This window comes from Prionailurus bengalensis, chromosome B1, assembly GCF_016509475.1.
Source record: "Prionailurus bengalensis isolate Pbe53 chromosome B1, Fcat_Pben_1.1_paternal_pri, whole genome shotgun sequence".
In the NCBI taxonomy this organism is placed as follows: domain Eukaryota; kingdom Metazoa; phylum Chordata; class Mammalia; order Carnivora; family Felidae; genus Prionailurus; species Prionailurus bengalensis.
Genome location: NC_057344.1, coordinates 72,616,839 through 72,629,875, shown reverse-complemented (window position 1 = coordinate 72,629,875; position 13,037 = coordinate 72,616,839).

The window sequence follows — 13,037 nt, the reverse complement described above, 5'->3', positions numbered from 1 at the left end:
TGCATACTTCACTGATAAAAAGATTCTTCCTTATATTACCATTAAACATTGCCTGTGGCTGCAGCATGCTGTTTACTTCTTACACATGCCTTTAATCCTGTCTCCTCTCTTTAGTGTAGGACACTATTGCCTCTCTAGCCAGGGGAACCAAGTGACATGGGGGGGGGGGGGGGGGAATGGGAGGCGCTACTCATTTTTGGGAATTGGGATGGGTCCGGGCAGACAGTTGCTCTTGTAGAAGGCATGACTGAATCACGCAAAAGGCACAACCTAAGGAAGTCATGCTGCTGGGAATGTTGCCCCACTGCTCAATGAGCTCCAGCTCGAACACATGGCGGCAGTTTGCGGGGAGGCACACGCTCCCCCTGTACCTGGGAAGTGTATGCTGTAGGGCTGTAGAATTCCGCATAGTCCCTCCCATCGCACACTCTAGTTTGTTTCCTAAAACATGCTCCCTCTCCTTTTTTATTTCTGTTTTCAGCTTTTCTGTCCTTTTTCGTTTTCTTGGACTTTACTAGCTATTTTTGCATTAATAAGAGTAGGGACTTCTTAAATGTCCGCAGCTATTCCAAGTCTACCAGGAGGAAGACTGTTACAACAGAAGAGAGAAAGACTGAACTCAACTCCTCTGCAACATAAGGTGGGAGAGATTTTAAGCACTGGAATGATATAGTGGGAACGTACTGAAGGACAATATGGGGTCTATATGATTAAGTCATTTTTTTAAAGTAAACTCTGCGGCTAATGTGGGGCTCAAACTCATGACCCCGAGATCAAAGGCTGCAGGCTCTACTGACTGAACCAGCTAGGTATCCCCAAAGCCACTTTGATTTTAATTGATACTTGTCAAAATGAGGCTCCTACTCTCCCACAGACTGGGAAAGGGTGTAGCCTTTTTGGACAATTATACGCCAAAGTGATGGCTCACAGTTCCTTGAGAAAGATTTTTCAGGGTTGTAAAATGCAGGAGGCTGGGAGAAAATTTATATCAAAGGGCAGAGAAAGAGTTTACAATAATAACTTTTCTAAAGTAAATGCTCTAAGGAAAGAGAAGTCAGAGCCTATTACTGAGAAGAAACCACTCTAAAGTTTAGTCAAGCTGAGAGGAACATTGAGTTCATCTTGATCAAGAGAAATAGAAAATATTTGGTAAGTGTAATATCAAGCAAAATAAGAGTCCTGGGGTGGGGATGCTATTTTACGTGATTTATATGACTTTCTCCCAGTTCATTCCTAGAATAAAGGTCTTAAGCCCCAGTTCCTAACTTAATAGGAACTATTTGGCATTGAGGAAAAATATCTCCCAATGACAGAAATGTCACAATTGGCCTGGTATTTACTAGAAAACATGGAGTCCGGTAGGGTCTTCTGATCTAGTTCTTGATTTAAGGACTTTTCTAGCCATTATTCCTAATGTAGGTCATTAATTCCAGGGACATAATTTGGCCTCAGCAAATAGGCTGTTATCTTTTCCAACCCCAAGTTTTTAGACCCTCTAACCCAAAGGCCTGATTGTAACCATGTGCTGGATAATGTGACCATCCTCATTTTCCTGAGGGAACACATCCTCACTGAATGTAGCCTGCTCCCATTCACCTCTTCTAAATCTGGCATATCTGCCCAATCATTCTAAACATGAAGTGTTCAAACACTCTTTTTTTCTGGCCAATAGCATCATTCATGCAATGTCCAAGGGCATTCATGCAATCTCTAAGCACCTCAGCACCTCAGAAATAATTACCCCCTTTGGATAACCAGGGAGACTTTTCTGCAGCTCACTAGCTGAGTCAGGAAAAGTAAGTGGTTAAAAAATAAAAGACAACAGATTTAATCTACAGCAGGACACCTCTACTCCATTATACAACCTCTAGTATTTTTATATTCTTATAAAAATGTGACAAAGCCTTGATATTTTATAGATAAGAAAACTGAGGCTTATAGATTCTTGTTCAAGCTACATGACTGTTAAGCAAAAGAGCTGAGATATAAATGTAGGTCATTCTAATTCCAAAGAAATTTTTATTTCTACTGGTATAAGCTACTGCTAATCAACTTTTATTCTTGGAGATAGGGGGAAAAAAGCCCTAACTTCTATAGCTTTTTCCCCCATGGAAAATGTAGGTATCTATAGTGATGTCAGAATGAAACATATATAAGAAATATTATTCTAGCCTATTGTAGAGTCTCTCATGAAGTTCAATAATTATCACAGAGTTTTCCATTGAAACATTCTTTGCAGGAACAGATCATTAGGGAAAGGGCTAAGTGGTATGGATTATTCATATTTATTTCAACATTAAGAGGAGCTATCTTACTAAGCTCAATCAGTTTCATTCTCTTTGGAGATAAGAATATTGCAGAAGAGAGTACCACAGGGGCAAATTCCAGTTAATTTGTAAACTACGAACTATTTCACCTTGTTTTGGTTGTTGCTTAAGGGATTTTTTTTCTGCTAAAGGGATTTTAGTATTTAGTATTTATAAGGGATTATAATTCTTTAAATTATAAAGAATTATAATTTAAAATGCAGGAGTAGATTTTCCTTCCTCACTATTTCACAATTTATCTCTTTTGTCTTGTATGTACTTCCCATAACACTGATTCTAATCTTGGCTTAGGGAATAATAGTTGGTGCATCCCTTTGAAAAACTAAGCCCTGACTTTCCGTCCTCCAACTTCTCCACCTGGAACTTAGCCTGGATATCTCAGAAAACTCAGACTACATCTTCTACAGAAAAGTGGGTTTGAAGGATGAAAAACCAAGACACCAGGTGCCAAGGTGCACTCATGGAGATGGGGCTATGACAGCCATCTCTCTGATGGTGCTCTGTCCTATTGTTGCTGTGAGCGTCCTGAGGCCCAGAACCCTTCTCTTTTTCACTGGCTCATTCTTGCTCAGATGGGAGGAGGGAAACATGAAAGCTTATGGTGCCCTTACTGTAGCACCGCCACATACTAGAAGGATTCTCAACCACAGCGCCAGTTAGAGGGAAAGTGTGGCACTCCCTATCTTAAGAACTATTTAGGGGCTCCTGGGTGGCGCAGTCGGTTAAGCGTCCGACTTCAGCCAGGTCACGATCTCGCGGTCCGGGAGTTCGAGCCCCGCGTCAGGCTCTGGGCTGATGGCTCAGAGCCTGGAGCCTGTTTCCGATTCTGTGTCTCCCTCTCTCTCTGCCCCTCCCCCGTTCATGCTCTGTCTCCTTCTGTACCAAAAATAAATAAACGTTGAAAAAAAAAAAGTTAAAAAAAAAAAAAGAACTATTTAAACACAGGCATCAGATCTGTATATTTGAAAAGGTGACCTGTGGGTTGTAGAATTACACAATCTCGCATGGAGAAGGGGGCATAAAAGACCACATAGAATACTCATTGTCATGTTTCAGAATTACATAAGAATCACTCAGGGATGATTGTTAGGCACTGTTTTAGATTGTTGGTTCCTGTGTCATATCCCAATGACATGATGTTTCTTGGAGTTGCTAACACACTTCCTAAATATTTCTTAGTTAGCTCTGAAATTCAAAAAGGATATGACTAGGTGGTTAAATGGTGTGATGCACCTCTAAAACCATGGAATTAAAAAATGACAAGTAATTCTTGAATGATCATTTTTGTCATCATAGTCTGGGTGAAACCTAGCCAGACTCTAACTCTTTTACAGATTAAAAACCTATTCTGTTTTCTCCGAAATGGATGGGTTGCAACCTGATTTGATTTTGCCTCTTGCAGACGTTCTGTGTCTGTGTCCCTGGGGAGAGACAAAAGGGCAGGAAACAGGGGTCATTGTAGAGGACAACTTCTGTTGTAAAAGGTACCTTCATCATTCAGACTTGAGGCAGATATCAGTCTTTAGGAGGTAATGAAGATGTGCTCCTAGGGTCACCACTGCCTCACCCCTCCCAATTCATGACAGAATGTGTCTGAAAAGTGAAAGAACTGTTTTCCCTCATAATTTTAGTATAAATGAAATGAAAAAGGATGGTTTTCTCCAAACTCCTGGGTAATTAATTTAGTCCAATGTGTCTGTTCTAGCATCCAAGTACTGAAGTAATAGGCGCCATGTAAATGTACAGATAGCTTGAGAGAGACCACTGTATTCAGACAATCTAATTACTGCTTGGTCCACCCAAAGTTAATAATGACTTAAAGCTCTTATTCGTTTAAGCTAATAGTATCTTACATGTTTTAGCAATTTTTAGTATTTAATGCACTTTTACATACACTTTGAGGAAGCTAGTGCTTAATGAACTTATTAAACTTGTTTCCATGATCTTAACATGCAGGGTAGGTCAGTGAGGATTCAAATTCAAGCCTAGAGACTCCAAGTCTAGTTTTCTTTAAAAGATGTGAGGGCGGGGGCGCCTGGGTGGCGCAGTCGGTTAAGCGTCCGACTTCAGCCAGGTCACGATCTCGCGGTCCGTGAGTTCGAGCCCCGCGTCGGGCTCTGTGCTGACAGCTCAGAGCCTGGAGCCTGTTTCCGATTCTGTGTCTCCCTCTCTCTCTGCCCCTCCCCCGTTCATGCTCTGTCTCTCTCTGTCCCCAAAATAAATAAACGTTGAAAAAAAAAAAAAAAAGATGTGAGGGCGTATATAATCAGTGATTCCAAATTCCTGCAGTTAGAGGGGAAATCTAAAGCTCTAGTTACAATAAAAATGTTATTTGGCTCAAACCTTCACCCAGATTTGATAGGACTGTAAAGTCGCTCCTGCCTCTCATCGGGGGTTGGCTTCTCCTGAAAAATACTCCATAGTGTCTTTTCTCTGGTTTGAGTTCAGGGGCAACTCATTTGATGTAGCATTAAATCCTGGAGTCTTCATATGATTTGTTCTCTTTAGTAAGTCTCTCATTCAACAAATATGTATTGAGCATGTACTAGGAGCTGGGGATGGTGCTGTGAACAAAGAACATAATTAGGAAAAAGAAAAAAAAGACTTCCATGTCTTCTTCCAGTAGACATGTTTAGTAGAATAGAGCATTCAGAAAAACTAAACGAGATATGATGCATCAGATATGGGATATAGGGGTGCTTCAAGGTTGAGATGGAAGCACAAAGAGATACAGGCAATCCCAACTGGCATTGCCAGGGAAGGCTGTTTGAGGAAGAATCCTCCAAGGCGGTCTATAAAGGATGAGTAAGACCTTTATATATATATAAATATATATATATATATATAAAAGATGGGTAAAAGGAGATGAGATGGAGGGAAATTTCCAGTCAAAAGGGAGAAGCAAATTGACCAAAATTAACCACAATGTACTGTCCAACTCCTCCCCTAGAAGTCACAAGCCTTCAACAGATCCTAGATTTACAAAGTAATTACATCCGAGAGATTCTGCTAGTACAGCTGTTGTCTAGAAAGAGAGGGAGATTCTTGGTACTTTTTGTTCTGCCACCTTCCCAGAATTCTTTCCTGCACTCATAGGTATTTTCACAAAAGAAATAAAAACGTATGCCCACAAAAAGCCTTGAACAAAAATGTTTATAGCAGCTTTATGATCATTGAAAACTGGAAACTAGCAGTTGTCCAATGGGCATCCAATCAACAGTCCAGTGGATAACCAATTGTTATCAGAATACTGAGTAGTATTTTCCTTAACAATAAAAAGCACCAAACTGATGATACATATAGCAACATAGATGAATCTCAAAAATGTTATGTTGAGTGAAAGAAGCAAGAAACGAAATAGTACATACTATATATCTCCATTTATATGTAATTCTGAAACAGCACAAACTAACCATGGTGATAGAAATGAGACTAGTCATTGCTTGCGAGGCAGAGGGAAGGTATTGGTTGAGAAAGGACATGAAAGAACTCTCCAGGATTATTTGTGTGGGTGTCAGGAAGGTATTCAAACTGACTGAATGATATTCTTAAGATATTAGCATTTTACGGGGTGTCTGAGTGGCTCAGTCGGTTGAGCGTCACGCTTTGATTTTGGCTCAGGTCATGATCCCAGGGTCATGGGATCAAGCCTTACATAGGGCTCCACACTGAGTGTGTGGAATCTGCTTAAGATTCTTTCTCTCTCTCTCTCTCTCTCTCTCTCTCTCCCTCTTCCCCACTTGTTCTTTCTCTGTCTAAAATAAAATGAAAAAAATGTTAAAACAAAAAAAGATAAGAGCATTTTATTCTATGTACATTATACTTCAGAAGGAAATAATTATTTTAGGCTCACTAAAAATTACCCCTGTAAATTTTACTTGACGTTGTTTATCAGTTGGTTTTGAAAATACATGTGTGGGTGATAACCATCCATGAATTGAAAACATCAAAGGGATCAAAATTTGATTTTATAAGTTTGAAATCAAGTCATTCAATATCTGTTTCATTTAGGTCACACGTAGATAAAGCTGAGATACTGATATTAGCCAAACTCATTGAGGAATCTGGAGAACAAAGTAATTGAAGATCTCTAAAATACTTAGCAAATTATAAGTAATCCGCTATTTTTATAAAATAAAAGCAAATTATTCCTTATGTGCTACGTAGTTTAACTTGACATGTAACATGAAAAGCCATCATTATTTTCTACAGTTGTTGCCATGATTTATTTTCACTTCATCTTAAAACAGTAAGATTATATTAAGAGATAGGTAAAAGTGGGGACAGGTCATTATTACTTTGCATACTAGAGATCTGGTAATCAAAGAACCTTCCTGGAGACAAAGTTTTGTGTAACTATCATAGTATCTTGGTCATTATAAATGGGAGACCAATTTATGGAATTAGATAGCTGGGAAAGCGGGGAAAGTGCTTCACTGAGCAGGCAGTAGATGGGCATCTGGAAGCTAGTGGAATTGTAAGAATATTTAGCCAAATACCATTTCATATAGAACTAAAGGATGGGACTGTCCCTAATAGCAACAATGCTTATCAGGCCATGGAAGAATATAGAGAAACTTTAGGTAAAAAGGATTTGGTGTGATGTAAACCATAGGTCACATCAAGGTAGTGCTCAACCCCTTATGAATTACATTCAAATAAAGCATCTGGAGATGGCTGCTTATGCAACCAAATATTTAGAAATAAAGACATTTTCACCTAAAACAATCCTGAAAATCATTCCAGTTTCTAAAAGGCCACATATAGTTGGCAGGTATAGAAATAAAAGAACACTTAGGAGGGAGGACCTGACATTTAGTCTATTTACATCAACACATAGTGTCAAACCTGTCACTGGATGTGATGCAATTCATTATTGATACAGTACACTTTCAAAAGTAATCTTGGAAACTAAGGTATGCCCCACAACAAAGAAAAATGCCTTGTTCCAACATTGTTGACTCTGTTTTCCTGGGCAAGTTACTTAAACTCACTGAGCCTCAGTATCTCCATCAGTAAAATATGGATAGTGGCGGTGCCTACCTCACAGGACGTTTAAGGGGATTAAGGCCAAAATGCATGAAAAATATTTAGCATAGAGCTTAGATGAAAGTAAGTGTCTAGTAGGTGCTAAAGTGTAATATAGACGCATATACAGGCATGCACATATAATTATAAATACTAGCAAAAGGAGATACAAATCTGACAGATAGACATCAAACTTTACTTGTTACTCATGGCAGAGACTGGCTGAGGATTTATCAAACGTTCCCGTTTCCTCCCCGGCTGCGCCAACCTCTCCTGAAGCAATGTGACGCCAGGTCCCGAGTGGGTAGCAGGGATGTGTGTCACCGCTTCCAGGCCTGGCATAGAAACCCTTCTGGGAACTTCCCTACATGCTCTTTTCCCCTCTGCCAGCTGCGCGATGGAGGTCTCTCGCTAAAGGATGGAAAAACCTGGGTCTCTGACTTTGGGGACTGAGAGCAACCACCATCACCGTCTCCACCTCCCTGCCCCTGTTTCTCAGAGTTTTAAGTGCATAAAGAATAAACTTCTATTATGTTAAGGCCACTGAAATTCAGGGCTCCATCTAGTGGAGTAACTAGCACTACTTTGACTGATACACCAGTACACTAGTAAATATTAAATGCAAACACTATATAACTTATGGAACATTGGCTTGACACTTTTGTTGTGTGCATGAATAGTGCAAGTATGTCGGTCACAATTTTGCTTGGTTCCAAGTTGTGAAAAGCCTGTGGCCAGCAGCTTTAAACACCTAGGGGTTTATTTTTCTTATAATAGCATAGGTCCGATAAACAAACAAACGACCCCATAGGTCCAGAAGTAGAAATTATTGCCTTATTTCTGCAGCCAATGTGTCTGAGAGTCTGTTTCCTCGTGATCGCAGCATGACTGCTACAGCTCACACGCTATGCTCAAGACGAGAAGAAAGTAGAAAAGCTCACCACATCTGTCTCCTCCTATCAGAGAAGTCAAAGCTTATCCACACTTCTCAGCAGACATCAGTTCAAACTTCACAGGCTTCTGCCAGCGTGTCATATGTCCCCACAAGCCACACGAAGGGTGGAGAGTTTCTATTTAACCATATACCTGGTTTCCCCAGACATAATTATGGTTCTGTTATCAAAGAAGAACTGGAGAATAAATATTCATTAAATAAGTGACCATGTCTATAATTTGTAGGGGTAATAATGAACTCCTGTTAAAAGTTTGGGGCCTGGGGTGCCTGGGTGGCTCAGTCGGTGAAGCGTCCGACTTTAGCTCAGGTCGTGATCTCACGGTTCGTGGGTTCGAGCCCCCCACATCGGGCTCTGTGCTGAACAGCTCAGAGCCTGCAGCCTTCTTCAAATTCTGTGTCTCCCTCTCTCTCTGCTCCTCCCCCGCTCATGCTCTGTCTGTCTCTCCTTCAAAAATAAATAAAAACATTAAAAAAAAAAAAGTTTGGGGCCTAGATATTTGTCCATACAGGGGATGGAAGACCAAGAAAAAGCCAGGAAGTAGTCTGTTTGTACCAAATGCCAAAAGTTAAGAGAAATAACCATATCTATGAACAGACTGTCTATGATCATGGGTTTATAACTTCTGCTTCCAGGTGGAAGACTGCTTGCCACGTGAAAATCCAGCTCTGTTCAAGTGGTTGGTTCCTGTCCATGCATGATACAGTAAGAAAGAAAGAAAAACATATATGTGTACAAATACTTTTTAAATGATGTGGGAAAAGAAAGGAGAGAGTACTGATAAAAGTTTTCTGGGTTAGGGGTGCCTGGTTGGTTGAGAGTCTGGCTCTTGATTTTGGCTCAGGTCATGATCTCACAGTTTGTGAGTTCGAACCCTACACTACTCTGTGCTGGTAGTGTGGAGTCTGCTTGGGATTCTCTCTCTCCCGCTCTCTTTTCCCCTCCCCTGCTTTCTCTCTCTCTCTCTCTCTCTTTCAAAAAATAAACTAAAGGGGCGCCTGGGTGGCTCAGTTGGTTAAGCGTCTGACTTCGGCTCAGGTCATGATCTCGTGGTTCGTGAGTTCAAGCCCTGCATCGGGCTTTGTGCTGACAGCTCAGAGCCTGGAGCCTGATTCAGGTTCTGTGTCCCCTCTCTCTCTCTGATCCTCCCCCGTTCATGCTCTGTCTCTCTCTGTCTCAAAAATAAATAAGTGTTAAAAATTTTTTTTTTTAAAAAAGCATTAAAAAAATAAACTAAAAACAAAACAAAACAAGTTTTCTGAGTTAAACCCTCAAAGTCACCCATATATATACTGGTTTATTCAATCAACCTTTTGCATTTCAATTTAACTTAGTTTTAACTTTTAATTAATCAGATAACAATTTCCTTGTTTAGTTTGAGTGTATGATGGCAGTATGGAATATATTAGCTTTTTTTTAAATTTATCGTGTCAGACTTTCTAATTAAGCAACTTTCCTATGTGACTCAGAAGTAAAACTTTCACTCAGTCAAAAACATCTGGAAGCCACATTTATATATTTATGACAGATTTCACTTGCTGTCATGACTCATGGATGATAATAATTATCATGTATTTGAATATTGACATTTCCTTCCTTTTTTTGATGTGGGGGTGGCTAAGCTGAGACATCCAGCAACTAATGAAGATTTCGATGTACTGTACATGAATCCACAGTACTTAAGTATTCTGTTAATTTTCCTTGCAAATGTTTTCCTTCAACATAAAAAAAATAATTCTGTGTGGATATATTTACTTAATATATTTTCTGTAGTTATATGTATTTTTTCTGTAGTTACATGTAGTTACATGAATTATAATTATTTAAATGAATTTCAGAGTAGATGTATTGGGAATTTTAGCCAAAAGCATGCTTTTTTTGTCTGCAGATATTCCAAATGAACATTCATTCATCATTGCCGACTTTTACGACTGGTTAATACATTTTCTCTCTCTCTGTCTCTTTTTTTTTTTTAAAGCAAGGGCAGAAATGTGTAACATTGACCTGAAAACCTTGATGGGTATCAAATCTTTATGATATGTAGGCACTGAATTTTATTACTCAGGATAGTTTTTCCTTATTAGATGGTGCTCGCTGAGGGGGGGGGAGTACTAACATTGTGTGAATGGCATAGCCAATTCTCATCTAGATTAGTTGATTCCTGCACTGCCTATAAAAGCACACGAGGCATAATTCTTTCTCATTTTTGTTAAATAATTATTGCAAATAGGCTATAAATTCCCCATCTTAAAAACAAATAAACCCAGCCTTGACCCCAGTTCCCTTTAGCAATGATACCCATTCCCATTTCTCTAATGCTGATTACAGCAAAGTGTATTGACAGCATGGTTTATACTTATAATTTTATTCCCTTTCTTCCTTCTTCCTCCTAACCAGGTCTTCATCCCATCACTCTCTTGAAATCTTATTTTCAGGTTACGCAGACTTCCATTTTACCAAACAGGTCACTAATCAGTCTCCTGATCACCTGATCTATCAGAAAGATTTGACATTCTACATCATTTCCCTTCTTGAAATACTTTATTCTGTTGATATCAAGGGAACCCACCTCTCTTGGATTTGCTCCTACCACACTGACCCATCTTTCTCAGTCTTATAGGCCATGTTCTCTCGTCCTTCTGACCTTCAAATGTTGGGTCACCCTAGGGTTTAGTCTGGGATCCCCTTTTCTTCTTCATTAAAAAAAATTTTTTTTTTATTAATTTTTTTTTTTCAACGTTTATTTATTTTTGGGACAGAGAGAGACAGAGCATGAACGGGGGAGGGGCAGAGAGAGAGGGAGACACAGAATCGGAAACAGGCTCCAGGCTCTGAGCCATCAGCCCAGAGCCCGACGCGGGGCTCGAACTCACGGACCGCGAGATCCTGACCTGGCTGAAGTCGGACGCTCAACCGACTGCGCCACCCAGGCGCCCCCCAAAAAATTTTTTTTAACGTTTATTTATTATTGAGAGACAGAGACAGACCGTGAGCAGGGGAGGGGCAGAGAGAGAGGAAGACACAGAATGTGAAGCAGGCTCCAGGCTCTGAGCTGTCAGCACAGAGCCCGACATGGGGCTCGAACTCATGTACTGCGAGATCGTGACCTGAGCCGAAGTTGGAGGCTTAACCAACTGAGCCACCCAGGCGCCCCTTCTTCTTCATTTTATACTCATTCTCTAGGTGATCTTATATAATCCCATGATTGTATGCCATGCAGTCTGTATGCTAATAATGCCCAAATTTATATTTGTGTAGCTTCTCTCCTTTGATTTGAATATTCAAACTCCATGATGTCTCCTTTTGGAATTAATATTTACAGGGGAAAAAAACAAAATAAAACAAACAAAAAAAACTTCTTTGCTTCCCTCCAAACTTGATTTCCTAGTGTCCCCAGTTTGATAAATGGCACCACCATTTGATAAATGACATCAAGCTTGATAAATGGCATTTAACCAGTGGTTCAGCCCATTTATTACTCTTCTGTTTTTCTACCCACCCTCATCTAGCCCATGAGGAAATTGTGCAGCTTTTCCCTCCAAACACATCAGGAATTTGATGGTTCAGCACCTCCTTCAACCACTATCCATGTTTCTCCTGTACAATTGCAATAGCTTCCCAGTTCTGTACTCTTGCTCCCTAGAGTGTATTGTCCACCCCACCATCGAAGAACATTTTCTATATCATAAGGTCGTGTGAGGTCACTGGTCTTGATTCTCCAATTTCATACTATGACACTCGGCATGAAAACAAAGTCTATATCATGCCCCATGAGATCCTACAGGTCCAAATGCTGTTCTATAGGTACTAACATGGTTTCTTATGCACTCCTTCTTTTTAAAATATAATTTATTGTCAAATTGGTTTCCATACAACACCCAGTGCTCATCCCAACAAGTGGCCTCCTCAATGCCCATCACCCACTTTCCCCTCTCCCCTACCCCCATCAACCCTCAGTTTGTTCTTAGTATCCAAGAGCCTCTATGGCTTGTCTCCCTCCCTCTCTGTAACTTTTTTTCCCCCTTCCCCTCCTCATGGCCTTCTGTTAAGTTTCTCAAGATCCACATAGGAGTGAAAACATATAATATCTGTCTTTCTCTGACTGACTTATTTCACTTAGCATAATATCCTCCAGTTTCATCCACGTTGCTGAAAATGGTCAAATTTCATTCTTTCTCATTGCCAGGTAGTATTCCATTGTATATATATACCACATCTTCTTTATCCATTCATCAGTTGATGGACATTTAGGCTCTTTCCATAATTTGGCTATTGTTGAAAGTGCTGCTATAAACATTGGGGTACATGTGCCCCTATGCATCAGCACTCCTGTATCCCTTGGGTCAATTCCTAGCAGTGCTATTGCTGGGTCATGGGATAGATCTATTTTTAATTTTTTGAGGAACCTCCACACTCCTTTTAGACTTTTTCTTAGAATTATTCTCTTTAGATAGACCTCTGATATATCTTCATAGCAGTTTCTATTACTCTATCTCCTTACCTTGCTTAGAGGTTATTATACTAAGAACTTATGGATATTACATTAAATATGTGCTTGTTTGTTCAGTGTTTCTCATTCCCACTGGAATATAAACTACATGAGGGCAGGAACTTTGCTTTATCCACTCAGATATTCTCTATACCTAGAATCACACTTGGCAGAGCCAATTTCCTTACTGGGCTTCCATATTATATAGAATCATTATATTGCCAAAGTCATTCCTCTATC